Source organism: Echinops telfairi, unplaced genomic scaffold (genome assembly GCF_000313985.2).
Source record: "Echinops telfairi isolate 266 unplaced genomic scaffold, ASM31398v2 ScPeMD7_31;HRSCAF=116, whole genome shotgun sequence".
In the NCBI taxonomy this organism is placed as follows: Eukaryota; Metazoa; Chordata; class Mammalia; order Afrosoricida; family Tenrecidae; genus Echinops; species Echinops telfairi.
Window position 1 is genome coordinate 27438306 of NW_022103928.1, and position 9733 is coordinate 27448038.

At 36.7% G+C, this 9733-nt stretch overlaps 1 protein-coding gene and 1 pseudogene across 3 annotated transcripts in view; one reads left to right on the forward strand and one right to left on the reverse strand.

Annotated features, from left to right (window-relative positions):
* LOC115869537 overlaps window positions 1–388 on the forward strand; it is a 2386-nt pseudogene extending 1998 nt beyond the window's left edge.
* TMCC1 (transmembrane and coiled-coil domain family 1) overlaps window positions 1–9733 on the reverse strand; it is a 170068-nt gene that overhangs the window by 84475 nt on the left and 75860 nt on the right. The gene's annotated exons all lie outside the window — the stretch shown is intronic.

Here is a 9733-nt window from a genome sequence, read left to right on the forward strand (position 1 = left end):
TAATTTTGCTATTGTTATGAATCAGGTGACTCCTGTGAAAGGGTCATTTGACCCCCCAAAGGGGTCGTGACCCACAGGTTGAGAACCACTGCCTTAGACAAACACCAAGCCCATCATTGTGTGTTTGCATCCAACTATGATGAGCCTATGTATGTCAAGTTAATGGAGGCCCTGTGTGAACACCAAAACTAACCTCATTAAAGTCGATGACAAGAAACCAGGAAAGTGGGTAGGCCTCTGCAAAACTGACAGTGAAGAAAAACCCTGAAAAGTGGTTGGTTGCAGTTGTGTGGTTATTAAGGACCACAGCAAAGAATCTCAAGCCAAGGATGTTATTGAAGAATACTCCAAATGCAAAAAAAGAAAAAGAAGAAAAAAGAGCAAATAGAACTTTGCTAATTGTTTTTAAAAAACCACCTTGGGTAATAATAAAAAATTAAATTAAAATTAAATTCTAGAATCACATGAGAATGAAAACACAATGAAAGCTTTGAGGCACAGAAGTAATGCTCAGAAGGCAATTAATAGCTATTAAAAATAAATAAATAAAAGCGCCTAAACTGGTAACCTAAACCCTACAACTCCATCAAAGAAAAAACAAAAAAGCAGGAGGGGTAAAAACAAAAACAACCTACAGTCATCAGGGAAAAAAAATGAACAGAAATAAATGAAACCAAAATAGAAACATTCAATAAGACTGGTTCTTTGAAAGGATGAATAATATTCATAAATCACAGGTCAATTTAACAAAGAAAAGAAGGGAGAAGATGCAAATAACACAAAAATGAAGTGAAATGGTGATATATTTTAACCAGCTGAAAGAAAAGAATAAAGGAACACTCCAAAAAACTGGACTAAAAAAAAAAGGAAAGCCTAGAAGAAATATACAAATTTCTAGACATGTGCATATTACCTAACCTAACACAGGCTGAAGTAGAAAATTTGCACAGACCCCTAACAGAAGACATGGAAGATGTCATTTAAAAGTTACCAACCCCTCCCCCCACACACCAAAAAAACCCACAACCAAACCCTGGCCCAGGTGCTTCACTGGAGATTTCTCCCAGACAGTCAGAGACAAGTGAAACCATTTCTACTCAAATTATTCCATAACATAGCAAAGAGTGGAGCATCCCTGAACATATTGTATGAAACAAGCATAACTATGATACCCTTTGATATAAGCAAAGACATTAAAGAAAAATACAGACCAATTTACCTCATAAAAATAGATGTAAAAATCCTCAACAGAATCCAGTAACAACTTAACAAAAAAGTAATTTATGTCCTAGCAAAATGGATTTCCTATTAGGTATACTGTACAAAGATACACAGTTCCATGATAGATCAATCAACATAATCCACTACATAATAAAACAAAGAAGAAAAATCACATGAGCATATCAATGAATACAGGAATATCTTACTAGCAACATGGGCATCCATTTTGCATCTAACTTGTAATATGGAACACAGTATTAGTGAAATAAATCTGGAAAAAGGAGTCTGAAGTCTTTGGTTTTAAACAGATGACTACAATCCCAAGGTTATGGATTTGGAAGTCATTGGGCTTTGGTTCAAATCGCTTGCTTTGAGGGTATTCAATAAATGGCAACTTAAGACTATCATTTGAAAAAAAAAAAAAGCCTCTGGTTTTAATCCTGACCAATATTAGATATATGACCTAACCCACTGCCATTAAGTCAAAATAGTAACGGAAGATTACTGAGACCTTTCCAAAATGGGAGGGTATAGGATCAACATACAAAGTTAGTTAGATCCCGCTACACCAGCGGTTCTCAACCTGTGGGTTATGACCCCATTTGGGGATCAAATGACCCTTTCCGAGGAGTCACCCGATTCATAACAGTAGCAAAATTACAGTTATGAAGTAGCAAAAAAAATCATTTTATGGTTGGGGGGTCACCACAACATGAGGAACTGTATTAAAGGGTCGCAGCATTAGGAAGGTTGAGAACCACTGCTCTACAATGTTGAACAAATCCCTGAAGACCATGTTAAAAGCAAACAACAGATCTACAAAATGAAAAACAAGATCCATGACAACTGCCTTCCTCTGAACTATCAACCATAGGAGTCCAAAGGGGCAGCATTTGCCTGAAAGCTAAGTTCAGAAGGTAGACAGAAGCAAATGGAGATGGGAGCTCAGGGAGGAAAAGGAGTATGTTCGTTAGTTATATTGAGGGGATTGCAACTAGTTGACATCATAAAACTGTATAAATTATTGAATGGGAAGCTAATTTACTTTGTAAACCTTCACCCAAACAATAAAAGATTAAAAAAAAACAAAAAATGTAGCTGCTGCACCTATTTATATATAACCAAATACCTTATAGTTTTGAAACTTAGGGTTATGGTTTCATGAGACATCCCATTAACTAGCCTAATAAGTCAGTTAGTGCTTCTATTCTAACTCTTAATCCTTTGCGTAGAGCCTGGAGATCTTAACGTTTTGTTAATACTTGCCCGAGCAGAGGCCAACGGGCTGCATGGCTGAAAAGAAGCACAGTTGTGGACAAAATGCTGTATCCTTCATGTTTTTTTATCTTGACTTGTGGGAATCTATTAACTCCCCTAATAAATCCTCTTGTGAGTATTGCATATGAGTTTTGGGTGTCCAGTGCAATATATTATTGGATACAGCAGAGAAGCAGAGTGCTTTGGGAGGGTCAGTTGGTGTGAGAATATGGTAAAGAATGTCAGACCTCTGCCTTGTGGCAATCAGCCTTGGCTTGGTGCTGAGTTGAATTCTCCTTCCACTCTTTTATAGTCAGAGGATGTTAGACGTGGCCCCATGCTATTTTCCTATTCCAAGACAAATTTGTACATTCTTCTGGCAATCCATGGGAGCCCTGGTGGCATAGTGCGTTACACATTGGGCTGCTAGTCACAAGGTCAACTGTTGGAAACCACTAACCACTCTTTGGGAGAAAGAGGAGGCTTTCTGCTCTCAAAAAAAGTTAACAGAAACCCAAAGGGGCAGTTATACCATGTCCTATAGGATCACTATGAGCCAGAATTGACTCAATGGCAGTGAAGTTTGGCTTTTTGGTTTTTCTGGCAATATTCAATATCCTTCACAAATACCATTAATTCAAATGTGTTGATTATTTTTCAATCTTCCTTAATCATTATTTGCATGCATACAAGGCAACTGAAAATATTTGGTTTGGGTCAAACAATAGTTTAACTAGTAAACCAGGTCTGCCTTTTGTGCTTTCTTAAGGACTACTGTTATTGAATCAAATTGACAATAGCAACAGGGAAGATTAGATAAGAACCTTAATTATATTAATTAAGGAGGAACAACCCAGAAACCGACACTGAGAATGGAATATAATCAATGTCACTAACCTGTACATACAGAGACTATTGAATTGGTATATGTTTTTGCTGTGTGTATTCTGAACAACAGTAAAATTCAGGGGAAAAACAATGGTACAAGATACATCAAAGCATAAAAACTATTCACCCCGCCCCCCGCTTTTCTTTTTTCTGGTCTTAAAAGGCATATACTTCCCAATAATACTTTTCAATTCATAGGCAGTTTCAACTCAATCAATTGAGAGCAGTGTTCAAGGGGCTCAAAGACCAGAGATCCAAGACCACAGGCAAGCTCCATGACATTTGGAAATTAACTACAAGCCCTTTACAGATGGGGTGAGAAGTGTCTTCAAAGAATTTAATAAACATTGGCATCAAAATGACCTTCTCAAGGTTCAAAGTAAATTAACTCTCCACAAGCTGGCAGTACTTACCTCTATTTCCCATTGTGCCTTCATTACCTCACTCATCTTTCTCCTTTCCTTTGCCTCTTGAAGAAAAACCCCAATGATTCCAGTAGACACATGGACAAACTATATGACAGCTTTAAAATATCCAACTCTTCTTACAAGTTAATTAAATGGGATATACCTTTGACCTTATTAACATGTGGCACTGTTCCACCTCACCTCTGAGATCATCAACCTTATGACTCATCCCTTGGAAAAGTGTCTGAAACTTTCATGAGTCTAATAATTTCAATCGCTTCGATACTACTTTCTCTCCTCTCTTCCTCCCACTAAGATCTACTCTCTCCTATAAACCATGTTGGGCAAATCAGGCAAAATTAGGTTAGAGTCATTGCTGACCTGATTACCAGCTATACAATTTTCATAACCACTAAGCCTGCTTCATGATCATCAAAACAGGGATAAAGCACACCACACTGAACTGTTTTAAGTTGAGACATATCTGCTCCTGCTGCAACAACACTGAATAATTTCTAAATTACAAGCATGACAATCTTCATTTGTATGGCTCTTTATACAAGTTTTCGACATAATTTGACATCGCCTAAACAAAAGAAGAGGTTGAGGTTTGTGAAAGGTACTGCATACGGTAAGGTCTTGGTAATCTTCCAGCTACTATTTGAAGGTTAAGTATAGGGTTGCAATAAGTGGGAATCTGTTTGAATGCAGTGGGTTAAGATTATATATTTAATCTTGGACAGGATTAAAAGTTGTTTTGTTTTGTTTTTTAAGTGGTAGTCTTAAAATGCCATTTATTGGACACCCTCAAAGCAAGAGATTTGAACCAAAGCACAATAACTTCCAAATTCATAACCTTGGAAGAGTAGTAATCTGCTTAAAACCAAAGACTTCTGACTCCTGTTTTCAGATTAATTTGGCTAATATTGTGTTCCATATTCTAAATTAGATACAAAATGGTTGCCTACACTGCTGATAAGACATTTAAACCTAGTACTAAGTCAGTGTGTAGAGATCAGTGTTATGGTAGTAGTTTCAGGGTAAGACTTAAAAGAGGGTGGTAAACAAGCTGGTTTTAGATGCTTTTAGATAATAAAGTTATTTTAAATTGGGAAGACAACTTGCTTATCTTCATATATTTCAAAAGCAAACAAAATAGTATATAAATTCTGTTATTGCCATCATAAAAGTTTCCATTATTGAATTTAATAGGCAACTTAGTATACCATTATCTTATATATTCTTTATAATGGCCTCAGGAGGTAGTTATAAATACAAGTATTACTACCCTCAAATATGAAGCTAAAAGGATATAAATTGTACCCAGGATTATAGAGCTGATGGAATGAAGAAATTTGAAGCTAGGTTTTTAAATCTATTAAACCTATCTATATTTTTTACTATTATGATTTTTTTGGTTAATTATTTAGAACTCATAATCTACATAAACTCATAATAACAATCTTTATTATTATGCCATAGAAGGGAAAATGTATAGATCAGAAATTTTAAGAGATGTCCCTATTTTACATAATAATGAAGAGAATAAACATTTCTTAGAAAACAGTGTTTCATTATCAGGTGGCAAATCAAATTCAACTAGATTACCACAGCTGGAGGTATTATAATAAAAGCTTAAGATTGTTTTATTTGGGAGTACAAAAAAACCAGAGAGAAGAAGTTCCAAAGAGTTTTAAACATGTATTCAGAGGAGCTGATGCCAGAGGCTCAAGTAGAAAGAAAATGTTTTGAAAAAGATGACAATATATGTACAGATGTGTTTGACAAAATGGGTATACGTATGGATTGTGTTAAGAGCTGTAGGAGCCCCCAGTGAAATAAAATAAAAAATTAAAAACAAAAAACCACGTATTCAAATATTTTGAAACTCACTCTTCTCTTTGGCTTGTATGAAGAGATTTTACAGCATTTTGTTGTCATAGCCTCACCAGCTGTAGACCTTTGCTCGTGGGATCATAGTCAGAATGGCACCAACAGCTTCTCCTCCACGCTGCTACTGTGGAGTGCAAGCACACTGCTGTTTCCTCTCTGTCACAAGCAGCTTCAACATTTGGCTCATTTCTCTAAGCCTACTTGTTTCCCAAAGAATCTTCTCAAGCAGAGTCAATGCCCTGATGGGAAGCCCTGTGTGTCTACAGTTGTCCTGTGTAGCCTCTAGGGCAGCGTTGCCAGACATTCTGTATCCTAAGGGTTTTAGGTCCCCTTTCCCCATTTCAACAGCACAAAACATGTCCTTTGCTACCAGAGGAAAGAGGCAGGCATCTTTAATTAGAGACTTCGAGTTCTTTTTTCCTTCCTTCCTTCCTTCTTCCCCATGTTTCTATAAATCCTTGAAGGGGAGAAAAAGAAGTTCTCTTAGGAAAGATTAGCTTTAAAGAGGTTTTACCTTTCTGCAATATGCAAAATATGTTGACTAATTAATGTGGAATATCAAGTATAACAAACCCTGGTTCTAAATTTGATTGTATTATTGGATTAGATGATAATGAAACAGCCAAACTTATATACTGCCTCATGTGCATATTTGTATAAATAGGTGGTTTGTTAATAGGGATATTGGGAGACTTAAAGAATCTAGTAGAGCATTGTTAACATTTTAAAAAGACAAAATGGATCAATACAGGGAATGAAATAATTACATTCATATTATTGTAAAATTAGAGAAAATCAGTTTTAAAAAATTCTCTAAAAGAGAGGGAGGGCTGTGAGCATGTATGAAAGGGCTTCAAAAGTTCATTGGAAAAACAGTGTTACCTTTTCATTACTTTTCCACAAACTTTCTGAAGGCTCCTTATATGTTCCATTCAATATTGTTATCATCTTGTCCAATGCCCAACTAGGTTGGAGATGATAACTATGGTACAGCAGAATGAATATCTGCTGCGTTGTTGGACATTTACTAGGGCTTATATTCATGTTAAAGTTTAAATTTTTATTTGAGTCTCATTTCCCCATCAGTAAAACAACAATTACTTACTTTGTATTACTGTGGTAAGAATGAGATGGAATGATGTTAGGAGATCACTGTGGTAGTTATATATATAATATGGTGTCAATTTGAGGATTAAGAGTGTAGGGGTGGAGTCTAGCCTGTAAATCAGGATACTATAGCCAATGAGGCTTCTGTGTGGGCAAGGCCTTCCCCTGAGGATTCTGAGAATTCCTGTATTTCCTCCTTGGAGGCAGGAGACACACATTCTCTCTCTGCTCACTCCCTTAGAGGCACTCTACTGACAAGACACATGGCACTACACTGATACAGCCTGTGCCCTCAGAGCTGGAGAAGCCACGTGGAGACTCCTGTCAATGCTGAGATGCTTACACCATCACTGGATCCACAAGACTTTCCACCCACTGGCTTGTGGTCGTCCTGCATTTGGCATCACTACAAGTGTTTCGTGAGTCTGAAGAGGACTTTATAGATTGGTATCGAACATATGGGCTAATATCGGACTTATGGACTTAATATGGACTGGGCTGGGATGTTTTCTCAATATTCAACTGTTCTTGTATATAAAGCTCTTTCCTATACACACATGAGTGTCCATGAATTTGTTTCTCTAGCCTACCCGGACTAACACAAGCACATTTTCCTTCTGGGCACATAAAAAATTCACTACCATTGAGTCGATGCCAACTCATAGTGACCCTATTGAACAGGGCAGAACTGCCCCTGTGAGTTTCTGAGACTAACTGTTAAACAGAAGTAGAAAGCCCCATCTTTCTCCCAAGGAGGTGGTTTGGAACAGTTGACATTGCATTTAGCAGCCCAACGCATTACCACTATGCCACCAGGTACGAAAGTCTCACCATTTTAAAGAGTAAATAGAAGACAAGAAGATTTTAGTGTAACAGAATCATAATGCAGTTTTTGTGCCCTGTTTAAGGAGTAAGTTGACAAAGAAAAAATTAGCATTTAGAGGTCTGCTATAAAATTCAAAGCAGACATTCAGTAAGATTGTACTAAAATATTTGAACCATATATTCACATACTTTGAAACTTCCCAAAGAGATATGTGATCCAAAAGTGATAGAAGAGATAAGAACTGCCCATGTGGGTTTCCAAGACTGTAATTTTTCATGAGGTTAGAAATCCTTGTCTTTCTCCCAAGGAGCTGCTGGTTGCTTTCAACTGCTAACCAGCCGTATTTCTCTATAGCAAATAACAGAATTACTATTGGGAAGTGAGAATTTGCCACTGTGATCGCAACGCAACTAAAAGGATGTACTTAAATACAAGATAACTACCCACTGCCTTCAAGTAAATTCCAATTCATAGTGACCCTATATAGTGTTTCCTAAATTACAAAGCTTTACAGGAGCAGATAACTTCCATCTTTCTCCTGCACAAGTAATGGGTTTGAACCACTGATCCTCAGTTAAGCCCAATTCATACCTGACAGCACCACCAGGACTCAGAGAGATGAAACTGACATGGCCCTATGTAGGATAAGAATGAACAGCAGTGAGGAACTTTGGTTCCACTTAATTTATCATGACAATTAGTTATGTTAAAAGTCTAGAAAAGGAATGATGTGTAATTTTTATTTTGAGGATCTAGCGCATCATAATTTAGCTGCTAATCTCAAAGTGAGTGGTTTTGAACATAGCAACCATGCCTCTGGAGAATGATGAGAAGTCTTGGACTCCCAAAGAGGCAGTTCTATTCTGTCCTACAGGATCACTGAGTTGGAACTGACTCAATGGATGTGAGTTTGGTTTCTGAACACATCATGAATTCTTGCTTTCTGCTGACCCATCAATAGAGACTGAGTAATGATGCTACCCTTCTCACGAGACCTTAGACACTGCAGAAAGATAACAAGGATTCCAGATTTTAAAAAAATCCATATTAGGTTTTAATTTTGTTGAGACTAATACCCCATTCTATTTCTTCTTTAGTCTTTCTTATTCACTGTCCAGCTTTTGCAGGCATCTGAAGTGACTGAGAAAACCATGGTTTAGATCAGGTGCATCTTCATCTTTAAAGTGACATCTTTGATTTTTAAAATGTTGAAGAGGTCTTTTGCAGCATATTTGCCCACTACAATGTCATTTGATTTCTTAATTGAATAAATTAAATTATACCTAAGATTATGATTTCATTATGATGTATAAGCTAATTGTTGAAGAGGGGGTGCAGTCAGTCTAAAATAGCTGTGGATGATTAGCTTAATTGTTTATCCCACTGGTGAATTATTAATCCAAATGTCTGTGGGTATATTTCTCTGCTTTGTTTCTCCAAGAAAGTGCCTTCTCTGATTTATGGTCTTCTTTGCTTGTTTCAATCTTTACTCCTTCTCTCTAGTCCCACGCACTTTGTTCTAGCTGTATCAAGCTGTATTATATTATAAAGGGCATTAGTAGTTGGGACAGAGGCTATATGGCCCCCAAAGACAAAATTATTTACTCTCTGGTCCTTTAGAGAAAAAGTTGACCAACCCTTATAGATGAAGAAAATAGTATTAGTATTATCTAAGTTAGCCCTCTTTAAAATGGAATTTTTGAATGGTGGTGTAATTGTTATGTGTTGGGCTGCTAATTGCAAGACCAGCAGTTTGAAACCAGCAGTCGCTCTGCAGGAAAAAGATGGAGCTTTCTACTCCTGTACAGAGTTATAGTAGTGAATATTATATCAAGGAAACTACTGGAAAAAAAAGTAAGAAACCAAATTTGACCAGTGGTTACCACGAGTGAAGGAGAAAGAGTTCTTGCTTATAGTTTATGTTAATGGTGGTGGAATGAAAAAGATATCACTAATGGTTATACAACACCAAAAAGTATAATCAATGGCACTGAATTATATGTCCAGAAGTTGCTGAATTGGAGAATGTTTTGTTGAATATGTTTTTTGCCACAATTAAAATATTACACAAATAAAAATAAGAAAAACAAAACAAAACAAACAAAAAGAGCTATAGTCTCAGAAATTCACAGGG